The sequence below is a fragment of the Orcinus orca genome, chromosome 18 (genome assembly GCF_937001465.1).
Source record: "Orcinus orca chromosome 18, mOrcOrc1.1, whole genome shotgun sequence".
NCBI classification, from domain to species: Eukaryota; Metazoa; Chordata; class Mammalia; order Artiodactyla; family Delphinidae; genus Orcinus; species Orcinus orca.
This window is the reverse complement of record NC_064576.1, coordinates 71,727,997-71,740,877: the sequence shown is the minus strand read 5'-3', so window position 1 is coordinate 71,740,877 and position 12,881 is coordinate 71,727,997. Positions and strand designations below refer to the sequence as shown.

At 50.2% G+C, this 12,881-nt stretch overlaps 1 long non-coding RNA gene across 1 annotated transcript in view; it reads left to right on the top strand.

Annotated features, from left to right (window-relative positions):
- LOC117198646 (uncharacterized) overlaps positions 1 to 11,220 on the top strand; it is a 263,697-nt gene extending 252,477 nt beyond the window's left edge. Inside the window, exon 5 of the long non-coding RNA XR_007473111.1 lies at positions 11,107 to 11,220. This is a non-coding gene — a long non-coding RNA (uncharacterized LOC117198646). The remainder of the gene's footprint in view (positions 1 to 11,106) is intronic.
- The last annotated feature ends 1,661 nt before the right edge of the window (positions 11,221 to 12,881 follow it).

Sequence of the window (12,881 nt, the reverse complement as noted above, 5' to 3'; positions counted from 1 at the left end):
ACAAGGCGCACACGCTGAATTCGGTTGATATGCATTTTTGTTTGTTTGTTTTTTTGCGGTATGCGGGCCTCTCACTGTTGTGGCTCCGGACGCGCAGGCTCAGTGGCCATGGCTCACGGGCCCAGCCGCTCCGCGGCATGTGGGATCTTCCCGGACAGGGGCACAAACCCGTGTCCCCCGCATCGGCAGGCGGACTCTCAACCACTGCACCACCAGGGAAGCCCATTTTACTAGTTTTAAAGGGAGACAAGAGGAAGAGGGCAGGTAAAAGTGTGAGTATGTTTGTAGATTTGAGATTAACTAGATGTTTGCCCCTCCAGACTCTACCGCCATGAGGGCAGGATGACGGCGCTTTGTTTCCCACTTGTATTTCCAACGCTGAGCTGGGCTTGACACTGAGAAGGCACTCGCCAGTGTACAACGGAAAGGATGAATGAATGAATGAATGAAAGGGTGAATAAAATACAAAAACTGCCCCTTTTGCCCATCTTATGACTGCACTGGGGTATATTCAACGTCTTACCTTCATTCCGTCCTTCACCTCTCTCCAGGCTCAGACCTATACTTAGGGGAGCCATTTGGAAGTCGAAATTAAACTGTGAGTTGAAAAAAAAAGAAAAAGAAGTCACAGAAAGGGCTTGTCTACTGCCACATCCGGAAGGTTAATGAGCTGTGCTTGTCGGTAAGGGGTAGGGGTAGGGCACAGCAAGAAAACGTTAGCACTTGTTGACAGCTGCTGGGAAGACTGGCTTCGCTGGTGGGCATTAGCGCAGGAATGATGATTTGCTAGTTTAAGGGAGAGAACAGCCTCCACGTTAAGTCCCTCCCTCTCCATTCCGCCCCATTCACAGACTCAGCTGACGGCAACTTCATGCTCATTGACTAGAGTCCCCCGGTCAAGGCCACAGTTCCCTAGAGCATTCCTGGCTCCAGCCAGCCCGTGCTCACCTGGCTCAGAGAAACAGTCCCGCCCCACTGCGCAGGACCATCTCCGTACTTGGGCATGGACTCAGCGGAGAGGCTTTTTGACCTACAACCCTCCCGGCATTGTTGGACTCTCACTTCTCCAGGAGGGACCCCTGAGGGAAGGAACTCTGTCTTTCCTTTCTGGATACTAGGCTCCTAGCACCGTGTCTGGCATATTTTATTTATTTGCGTTCATTCATTCATTTATTCTGCTACCTCATTTCAAAAAGGATTCAAGGCACTGTCAGCTACTGCTGAAGGTGTGTGCTAAATGAATAAATGCAGGTACATCGGAAAGAACAAATGAATGGGTGATTCCTAGACATTTCCATCACACTCTGAACTCCTCCTCAGGATAAACTCCAGTATTACAAAAGGGGGTGACCAGTGCAGAGCACAGGGAGCTCTTCTGTCCCCGGAACGAGGCATTCCCCAGCTTATAATACGAACCAGCTCTTTGGACCTCTACTGATGACTCATGGCCTGCCGTAAACCAAACCTCCTGTGGCTTTTTCATATGAACCACATCTCTGCCTTGCATTTGTGCGGTCAACTTTTTTCTTAACCTGCTGAATATTATTCTTTTAGATAGAAAATAGATAGATAGATGATAGATAGATAGATAGATTTAGCGATAAACTGTCAATTCAGAATATTAAGTTGGTTTGAATCTAGTTTGGGTCTTCCAATGTGTTGGCCATTCCTCCTAGTTCTGTGTCATCTGAAAGTTGGTAAGAACATCTTCACTTACTCTGAGTTGTTGGTAAAGCCTTATGACCAGCCACATCTCACCTTTAGGATTTCCGGCCTCTGAATTCTTACAGACATGTTGCACTAATCTGTCACTTACATGGAATTTCTCTTTCTCCATTTGTCACGTCCCTCCTAAAAGATATCATGAGAACTTTGCAAAATACCCCCTGAAATCCAGCTATCCTTTCTCTATGCCAACCCTGGATCTATCAAAATGATTTTGGATCATTGAACCATGGGGTTGGAAACATATGTTAGAGGTCGTACAACTCAGTACTTCACTGATGGGGAAACAGAAGGCGAGAGTACCTGCATAAGTACTCACGCTGAGCACTCACACAAGTACCTGCACTAGTACTCATAATGAGTACTCAGTACTCACATGAGTACTCCTTCATTCAGGTCAGGGAGGTGCTCAGTGACAATGTCTTGACTTGAAGCCTGGGCTCCTGACCCCACATACAAGTGACTTTACAAAATGTCCTGCCACTTCAGGAGAGACCATGCAGACTCCTAGTGACTGCCCCTTGCTCTTGCTCACAATCTGTGAAATAAAACTCCTCCATAATGTTAGGAGGCTTTGTGTTGATACCAAGAGAATTGAAGCCAAGGGAACATCCAGGGCTTTAATAAACTAAGTCTCTGGATCAGACATGTTGCATTCCAGAATACAAAACCAACCTATGTGATCCTGAAAACGTGGCAGGCAGTGTTTGGGAAAGTCTGAGAACAGTTTCTGGAGAGGATTGGAATTGAGTGGACTTTGAAGAATAGGAAAGATTTTGATAGAAACAAAGTGCCTTAACATTGGGGAAACTGGAGCCACAGCAGCTGGAATGCACGTTCCGGACAATTACAAGAAACAAAGGGATGGTATCAGCTCACCTAACTGGAGAGGACAGGGGTCCACCAGGACCGCCAGATCCACGGGCTCTAAAGACATGATGTGGGTGTTTCTTTCCATCTCTCAGCTCTGCTTCGTGCGCTAGCTCCTTTCTCAGGGAGGCTGCCCCAGCGGCTGGTGACAGCGGCTATCACAATCCTAGTGGGGAAAGGGCGTCCTTTTGCCAAGAATCCCAGAAATGTCCCAGGGAGGGCTCTCATTGGCTCCTCTGAACAGGGTTGCCAGATTTAGCCAGTAAAACTACAGATGCCCCATTACCTTTGAATTTCAGGTAAATAATGAATAACTTCTTAGTGTAAGTATATTCCATGTAATATTTGGGATACATACAAGAAATTATTTATTTTCCAAATACCGAAATTTAAATTTGAATCAAATTTAATAACATCCTCTATTTTATCTGGCACCAATCCACATGGCCAGGAAGGTGAGGAGCTTAGCTGGTCCACCCTGGGTCGTGTGCCTGTACCAGGGATCGCAGGCGTGAGGTCACCCTGGGGCAGGAGACAGATGGGCCCCAGGGTAAGCAGCTTAGTTCGTTCCCTGTGGACAGAAACTCCAACATATCAATAGTAGGACAATCGAGAGAGGAGGCTGGGCCCTGCCCAGATAAGAGATAAAAGACGACAAATTCCTCATTCTCGAAATCAAGGAGACCTCCCTGACTACACATGCACAGAAAGGGTCCTTGGAGGTCAAAAAGGGAGGGGGCGCCACCCCATAGTAAGTGATGTCAACTCTCCATAGGCCTCTTCGCTAGAATCCATCTTGGATAAGAGACATGGGAGGACCTGACATGGACGTACACATGGGAGGACCCTGAGGTATACCAAATACAGGCTCAGAACCAGGCAAAGCAAGATGATTGGCCAAAGGAAACCCAGAAGAAATGCCCCATAAAAGTGATTCAAACTACCACGAGGGTGCAACTCTCTCTGAGTCCACCCGTATGTCTATCCACACATACTCTTTTTCCTCCTAATAAACACTTTGTTTCACTACTTTCCACCTCTGCGTGGAAACTCATTTCTACGCAGCTGACGGGCCAGGGCCTTGTCACTGGCCGCTGGTCCCTGGTGGTCTAGTGGCGAGGTTTCAGCACTCTCACGGCCGCTGCCCGACCTCAGTTTCTGGCCGGGAACCGAAATCCTGCTTCAAGCCGCTGTAGGCCGAGGCCATCGGAGATGAACACCATCCTCACTCCATGGACCGGGAGTGGGGAGTGGTCAGCAATCAGATGCTTTCCCACAGAGGCCCTGCTTGTGGGGCAGACAAAACAGCAGATGCTCACTGTACTCAACTCCATGGACAGTAACAAGAGCAAGATAAAAGGGCAAATGGGACTCAAGCAAAAGAGTCTTGCTTCTCTGTCACCCCACAATAATGCTGGGACTTCACCACCTGGTTTTTCTGGGTCCCATGACTCATGCCCACTAGTCTGTAAGCTCCTAGAGAAAAGGCCTGTGCGTTTGTTGTGCATCACTGCAGTCCTGTTGCTAGGCACATAGTAGACTCTCAATTAAAGGTTATTGAATGCCAGATGAATGAAGCATTACGAGTCCTTTATACATCCTTGGGCAAATTTAATTATTCACACTAGATGCAGTTCTTCAAAAGAGACCTTCAAAATGTTTTCACGTGAGCAAGGACGAATGCTTTGATAACAATAGCAATGCTAACATGCTGTCCTTCCATGGGACCGTATACCTCTGGCTCTCTCTCGATGTTCTCTGAAAAGCTCATAAATTTCACGAGATAGTATCTCTGCAAGATAGATGAGTATTTTTCCATTTTCCATATAAGGGAGCTGAATCACCAGAGGCTGGGTCATTCCATCAAGACCACAGATAGGGTGGATAGAATCTGACAGAGTTTGGGATCCCCATTTTGGGCTGTTTCTCCATCTTCCTGAGAACTGTGTTTTCGGAACCATAATATTTTCTCTCCATACTGTAGCATTTCAGCTTGGAGAAAGCAGGCCAATTCCTGTGGAAAGTTAAAGTGTCTCTACAAGTTTGTTTCTGGCAAAATGCACAGTGGGTGTTCTTTCACAGGTGGACTTAGAACGTGAAGCAGGGGGAGCTGGAGGAGAAGTCGGCAGACCTGGGGTTCAGTCCTGGCCCTACCAATCAGCCCAGGTCCCCTCCTGAGAAAGACTGGGGACTAAGGCTGCTCTGCCTGGTGACCACTGAGAGCTTTCATGTACCAGATGCTTTGCAGAGTCCCTCCCTGGAGCAAGGGGGGGGCCCATCTCAGGGACAGTTTACATACCACAGTCATCACAGTTTCCAATAATTTTCTGACAAATGGAAATAAAATGTCTTGAGGAAAAGGCTTCTTGTTCTAATTTGCCCAAAAGTTTCACATGTGCCCCCAAAGCCTTCCTCGTCCTGTTATAATCCCCGTCTTCCAGAGGAAGAAGCTTTGGCTCAGTTTTTACCCAAAGTAAAATACAGTAGCTGACAGGGACTTCCCTGGTGGTCCAGTGGTTAAGAATCCGCCTTCCAATGCAGGGGACGCAGGTTTGATCCCTGGTCAGGGAACTAAGATCCTACATACTGTGGGGCAACTAAGTCCCTGTACCACAACTAGAGAGCCCGCATGCTGCAACTACAGAGCCCGCACGCTCTGGAGCCCTCGTGCCACAACTAGAGAGAAGCCCATGCGTCCCAACGAAAGATCCCACGTGCTGCAACTAAGACCCGATGCAGCCAAAAATAAATAAATAAATATTTTAAAAAGATATATACAAAAAAAAAGAGATATATACAGTAACTGACGGAGCTGGGATTTAAAGCCAGAGTGTCTGACTCCAAAGCACTGTGCTGTTTCTGCTACACCAGCACTGCCTCTCAGAGGGGTGGTAGGGCAGGAATGAGATGGTGAGTGTTAAAAAGGGGCGTGCCCCCCAGAGCACCATAAAACACAAGGAATCACTGTTCAGATTCGCCTTTGAGCAGGACGGTTCATGTTACCGCTGGGCTTTTCCTGGCGGGGGACAAGCCATCGTGCTATGTGGCCTTTGAAGAGCATCCCACATTCTACCGGGACAGGAGCGCCCAGAGACTGGAGCCGCATCTGAATCAGACGATGCTGACGGGAGAGAGCAGTAATGGCCATGGCTCACAGTGGGTGCGGGTACCATATCTCCCACCATCGTGTGCACAGGCACCTCTCGTGCACACGCTCCCCTCTTTGCGGACAACAAAGGGCTTAGGTGAAAGTTACATTGGCTTTCAGCGCCCAGCCCCATGCTCAGTTTTGCTTGCCCTGTTCCTCGTGGCCTCTTCCTCGTGGCCTGTGCTTCGTGGCCTGTTCCTCGTGGCCTGTCCTTCGTGGCCTCTCCTCCGTGGCTGCTCTTGTTCTCACTCCTCTGTCCTGGCCGCCCACCCCCTTGCGCTCCTACCACGGATGTGCTCTGTCTGCCACAGGGGCCCCCCAGCCTGTCCCCTATATGATTCTGGCCTTTCAGATGAAGCTCAGAAGCTCCACGGGCCTTTGGCATTTCTTTTATGTGCGAGGAGTTCAAGAATGTAAGCAATATTCACTTACGTTACCCCCAAGTGACTCAGAGACAGCGTGGAGGAAGATGCCAGCTTCCACCACGTGGCTGCACTGGGCGGCCCAAAGGGGGTTTAGATGGTGTAAGGCCTCCCTCCCCTAGAAAGTTCCATCCGGTGCGCCCCAGAACTAGCCCCAGAAATATAAGATCTGAGCAGAAACCAGGCGCTTGCTGTGCACACCCAGAACCCCTTCCTTGCTGCCTCTGTAGGCGCTTTGCTGCCCTACGCCCTCCAAGTTACGATTCCTGGAGCTGCCACCGTCCTGCAGGCGGCTGCCAAAGCCCCTCCCCCAAGTATGCGTCAGCTGCCCGGATTGAAGGCCGGGCGTGGCTTTACCTGTTTTCTGTACTAGCCCAAGGCGAGTTCCCCCAAGCCCCACTCCTGAATGCCAGAGATATGACATCTAAGCCTAGAAACTAAAATGATTGTCCCTCCCCTGGTTCTGGTCGACAGAATCCGGCTGACCATGGCTCGGAAGTGTAGAGCAGAGCAAGGGGCAGGGCTGAGGGCGGGCCTGAGCATCGCCCACCATTTGAGAGGGGGCCCTGCACCTGGCCGTGAGCGGACAAAGCCGCTGACCAGCCTCTGAGCCGTGAACTTCCAGCAGCGGCCGGGCCCCGCACACCGTGGGCGCGTGGCGAGCAGCTGTGGACTTGAAGGCTCCAGATGCGTGAAAAGCGGGCTATTGTCGAAGCAAATCTACCTCATCTAAGATGTCCTGCTCATACAACAAAAAAGGGGACCTATTTTGACTTTTAAGGGCTATTTTCAGGAGCCAGCGAAGTGGAGAACTTCAGGGGTGTGCAGCCATGGCTTCACTCTGGGTCCGACCAGTCACTCGTCTCCTTTGTAACTCAGAGGAACTGGAGCCCACAGTCCCTAAGCGAACCCAGCCCTGCCGCGCTGTGACACTGATTCTAAAGTCGTTTAGGAAACACGTGCACACCTATGTACCTAAGTACGTACATATTTTTTTTCTTCGTAAAGTAGGCTAATTAGTACTTTTCAAACTCTTAGAGAAAGTACAAAAAAAAAAATGTTTTAAGTGACCAAAGGGCTTTTGTGTTAGCACATTGTGGGGAGGCCCTGTGGCCTGGTGGAAAGAGCTGTAAGTAAGAACCCAGAGAGCTGGATTCGAGCACTATCTCTTAGACCAAGCAGTTCTGAGTGATTGGACATGTGACCTAACGTCGCTGAGTCTCATATTCCTCATCTCCAAACTTTTTAAAAGCTGGATTACGAGAGCTCTGAGGTTAGTCACTAGTGGTTTTATCCACACGTAGGATCTGCTACAACCTTCTCCGTAGCCCTTTCTCCAAGATGAGTGAGGGGTGACCCACCGGTTGAGCACCTGAGCCATGCAGGTGCCAAGGGTTGCAGGCGGGGACAAACCAGGACCTAAGGGTGGTGCAGAATTGGAGGTCCCTACCCACCTCTAGGAGCATTTCTTTTGATTTTATTAATTGTATTTTATTTAGCTCACGTAAGAGCCAATTCCTGCCTCAGAGTCAAGACACAAAAAAGAAAACAGTGCTAGATGGGGTGAAAGACGGGAGAAGCCCAGCATCCCTTGCGGCTCCCAGTGCCTCCCGCCCAGTGTCCTGGAGGTTGTTCCCAGGACAAGCCCCGGAGAGTCTGCTTTCTTGGATGGAGCTGAAATTCTTTTTAAAATGCCCTACTCCAATGAGGAAGATGGTGCCACTGAGCATAAAACATACAGAAGTGTGCAAACTAGCAAGAAGGGAATTGAACGAAAAGTTTTGGAATTCTTAAGTAAAATGTAGAGGAGGATAAACAGGACCAGAAAGAGGGAAGAAGCAAGGGAGCAGAGAATCCAGAAAGCGACAGGAGGCGGCGGGGAGGGAGCTTCTGAGAATCGGAAGCAGCTGGAGGCAGGCTGAGCCTCGAACAGTCAGCCCAGCGTCCTCCGCCTGCCTCCAGGGAAAGGCCCTGAGCCAGCGGACTGTCTTGAAATCGGAAAAGCAGGTGACAGGAGAAGGAGGTGGGAATCTTGTGCTCACTCCCCAGGGACCGCTGCGGAGGGAATCCAGGGCAGGGGGAGATGTCTAGAACAGGGTCTTCAGAGGGGGCGTCGGCCTTTCCCACATCACTCACTCTCCGGGTACCACCCAGGGGAAACAGCTCCCTTGTCATCAGCTCTGATGTGTATTAGTATTTTTTTAAAGACTTTAAAATACTATTTTTACCCAGAGCACTTTTTTTTCTTCCAAAGGAACAAAAGGATCACAGCCCACATGCTCCTCAAACTGGCAGCCCTGAGAAAAGGCAGGGCTGGGATTTGCATATGGAGGGAGCTTGTACCCCCGCCTTCCCACCCCCTCCTCATTCCCACAGAAATGAAACCAAAAGGAACGCCATGGGCTTGCTACTGTCACCCATCCTGAGATACACGAGCAAAAATAGTATGAAAAGATGAATGATGGGGCTTCACAGCTAATGCGATCATCTGTAGTAGTTTTGGTCATTAATAGTGTTATGGTTCTAAGAATGGAAGGGGGTCTCTCTCTCTCTCTCTCTCTCTCTCTCTCTCTCTCTCTCTCTCACACACACACACACACACACACACACACACACAGCCTGGTAGCCTGGGTTTTTCCACCACAAAGGAGTTATATTCTGCTCTTTCGTATTTCAGATTTCATACGTCCCTTAAAATTTCAGCTAATTAAGTATTAGTGGGTCATTTGCTAGTTTAGGAAAGGCTGACACTTCCACTCCCTGTTTTTCTTGTCTTTCTTTACTTCAAAATAACTAGCACTTAGGGAACTTGTTCAGAAACTTCCACATGGGGTTCTCCTCCTTGTTCTCACGTGCGACTAGCTCAGCGTTTGATAGTGAAGGACTCACCTCTGATGTGTGTGTGTGGGAGAGACATGTTTACATACATATATGAGGATTGTTTTTAAAGAAAAAAATCTCGTGAAAGCCACACAAGAGCCCCCCATCTATCTTAGCTTCTGACTTTCTCTTAAAGTGGAAAATATGAAGAATATTACTCATACACTCGTTTTAGAAGTGGAAGACAAAGGGAAAGCAGATGATTCATTCCAACACCAGAGGCAAAGAACAAACAAAGGCTAGAGTGACTTTTCTCAGGCCTCTGAACTTTGGGTGAAGGACTTGGTGGTGTCTGCATGTGGGAGCTGCACGGGGCACCCCCCAGAGCCACTCAGCCTCGCTGCCCTCCCACCCGGAGCCCGTATTCATCTGGGAGATCTTGGATGGTATCTGCCTGGGACCTTGCACACGACCAATGGGGCATCTTGGCTCTGTGTGGGGTGGGTGTTCCTTGGGTACCTGCTTCCTGGCGCGCTGGGAGTTCCTCCCAAAGGTCACAGGAACCCGGGGTCTTCTCCTGCTGAAGGTAATGCTCTTCATTACCACTTTCCTCCTGGCATCATCCCTGACGCTCTGGAAACGGTCTCGCCCATCAGAGGCCGAGGGCCAGGTGGACAGGGCCTGGCTTAGCTCCTGAGACTTCCTGGGCCCCCAATCCACACAGCACTTAAGGCACAGAGAAACAAGAGAGGTACTGAAAATTCATGACCAAAAAAAGTACAGATGTGACTTAAGGAACACCCATTATTGGATATTCGCTGCAGAGGAAACAATAAATCAAAGTAATGATCCTTAGAGCAGGCACCTGATAACATTTTTTGTAAAGATAAGCCAGTCTGTCTTAAAGAAGGATATTAAACAGATCCGTCAACCCCAGGCAAAGCTATTGCTAAATAAACTGACAATTAATAGATAGCCCGGAAGATAAACACCGTTCAGGGAAGAGTCGCTAAAAGGCCGGTATTTTAAAGGGGGGTGTTTACTTTAGGAAAGAGAAAATGAAGTTAAAAGATTAAGTACCAGATAGAAAACGCTCCTTCCAGGCCCCAGCCCCAAGTGTCTGGTTCTGAACTGATGCTCTGCCTCTTAGAGCTGAAATCTTACCTTGTGAATCGCTTTACCAGAAAAATCACCTCTCTTTAAAGGTCTGATTTTTTTTTTTTTTTTTTTTTTTTGCTGTACGCGGGCCTCTCACTGTTGTGGCCTCCCCCATTGTGGAGCACAGGCTCCGGACGCGCAGGCTCAGCGGCCATGGCTCACGGGCCCAACCGCTCCGCGGCATGTGGGATCTTCCCGGACCGGGGCACGAACCCGTGTCCCCTGCATCGGCAGGTGGACTCTCAACCACTGCGCCACCAGGGAAGCCCAAAGGTCTGCTTTTTAAAAGGTTAAGCCACTCTTCAGTGTTTTTCTTTTAAATGCAATAAGGTCTTTTTTTTTTAAGTTGAGATAACTTTCCAAAACACATAATAGACACCTGGAAAGATGGTATATTACTATAAAATAACATGATTTAAAGCAGTCTCCTAGGAACACACCCGAGCCCGTACATCTGAAGACTTGTTTATTGTTATTTGTTCACAGCCGAAGACAGAAGGTCAACCTGAGGTCAAACTCAGGTTCATTAGCACATTCATTAACTGTGGCTGCCGGTTGTAAATCTATTCCAGATGTTAACTCTTTAAGTGGCAGCTTCTTCGTGATGATTTCTGATCGGGAATTACTGTTTCACAGCCATGTTCTGATTTCTACAAGTGTCTCTTTTTCCAGTTTGCTGGCGAGCGGGGACCGGGCAGGTGGAGTGCATCCTGGCGCGGCAGGGCGATCGCCCCATCTCTCCACCGGCCGAACCTCCTTGTCGCCACAGCACGGCCTCCCGTTCCTTTCCTAGGAGTGCTCTTTTTTTTTTTTTTTAACATCTTTAGTGGAGTATAATTGCTTTACAATGATGTGTTAGTTTCTGCTTTATAACAAAGTGAATCACCTATACATATACATATGTTCCCATATCTCCTCCCTCTTGCGTCTCCCTCCCTCTCACCCTCCCTCCCACCCCTCCAGGTGGTCACAAAGCACCGAGCTGATCTCCCTGTGCTATGTGGCTGCTTCCCACTAGCTATCTGTCTTACGTTTGGTAGTGTATATATGGCCATGCCTCTCTCTCGCTTTGTCACATCTTACTAGGAATGCTCCTGACATGAAATTACTCTTCGTCACCGCAGCGCAGCTAAAACGGTCTCCACGCCAACTCGGGGCCCCGCGGACCCCTGGGAGGGCCTCGAGGACGCAGCGGAAGGCTGGTGGGCCGCATCTTTAGCCGCCTGGGCCTTCTGCATCCCTCTTCCCCAGCAGTCAAGTGATAGCTGCTCTCCTCTGCCCCGCGAGCATCTTTCTTTCCTGCAGGATTAGACAGCAGGAGTGAGTCAGGGAAGGGAGCCTCTCCCCTTCGCAGCTTCAGTCTCTTCCCAAGTCCCTGCGTCCTTTGCTTTCTCCAGGACCTGTACACACACCGTGCACGCCTGAGTCCGGGACCCGGAAGGGGTTCCCTGTTTCTTCCACTTCTGCACCAAATAGAGCCAAGGCGCGGTTTCCTGTGGTGTTACAGACAAGCCGTGTTCTGTTGCCACTCCCTCTTTAGGCCTTTGCTCTGCCTTTGGGTGTTTTTTTGTTTGTTTGTTTGTTTGCGGTAGGCGGGCCTCTCACTGTTGTAGCCTCTCCCGTTGCGGAGCACAGGCTCCGGACGCGCAGGCTCAGCGGCCATGGCTCACAGGCCCAGCCGCTCCGCGGCATGTGGGATCTTCCCGGACCGGGGCACGAACCCATGTCCCCTGCATCGGCAGGCGGACTCTCAACCACTGCGCCACCAGGGAAGCCGTGCCTTTGGGGTTTGGATGGCTGTCCCTATCGTCACCGCGATCCTCGATCCCGGCAGCTACACTCTCTGCCTGACTGCCACCCCGAGCCCGTGCCCTCCGCCCTCCGGCCTTGTTGCTAACCTAATCCCCTTCCTGAGAGCACAGCACTGCCTCCCTGTGGGCGCCCTTGCAAATTGTCCCAGGATGCCCCTGCCTGACATCCAGGTCTTGAATTAGGCTTGGGGTCCTTGGCCCTGGGCTCTTCCCTTTGAGGGGACTCTTCTCCTTCATTCCGGAATTCCCAAGGTTAAATATTTGTCAGAACTACCCAGAGGATGTGATGTCTCCTGCTAGCTCTGTCTCTGGTACCAGCTGTTTCTCTGAAGCTGGATGGGTTCCCCTGACTCAGCCCGACAGGTGGGCTGCCTCCTTGCTCCCTGCCTGCCCAGTGGTGTGAGAAGTCACAGGGCTGGACCCATGGCCACCCCCGGCCTTCAGGGAGAACATCACACATGAGGACACATCCGTGCAGCCTGGGACTGGGCAGTAACGGCCCAGCCATCTGACCATTTGGGAGATTGGGCTCCTGCCTCATCTCCTGGAGATGAGCCCTTCCCCCCACCCCCACCGGTTTCTGCAGTAGTGTTGCACCGGGATGTTCCCAGATCCGCTGACAAGGGGCTGCAGACGTGGGCACCAGGTCAGCGCGGACCGCTGGCCAAGCTTCTCCAAATGTGCTTCCTCTTGCAGCGTCAGCATTCAGATTTGGTCTTTGGGGTGTCCTGATACCGTTGAACCTTTTCGTACCCTCTCCTCACTCGAAGATGTTCTTTCTATTGGGAGAGAGAGACTATAGCAGTGTTCTGAATAATAGTGGGACAGTCACCGTTGTCCATGGCAACACAGCTGCATTAGAACGCGCTGTGTGGTAAACAGAGTGAGTCTGAATCCTGTGGATGTGGGCTTATCGCACCTGGGGCA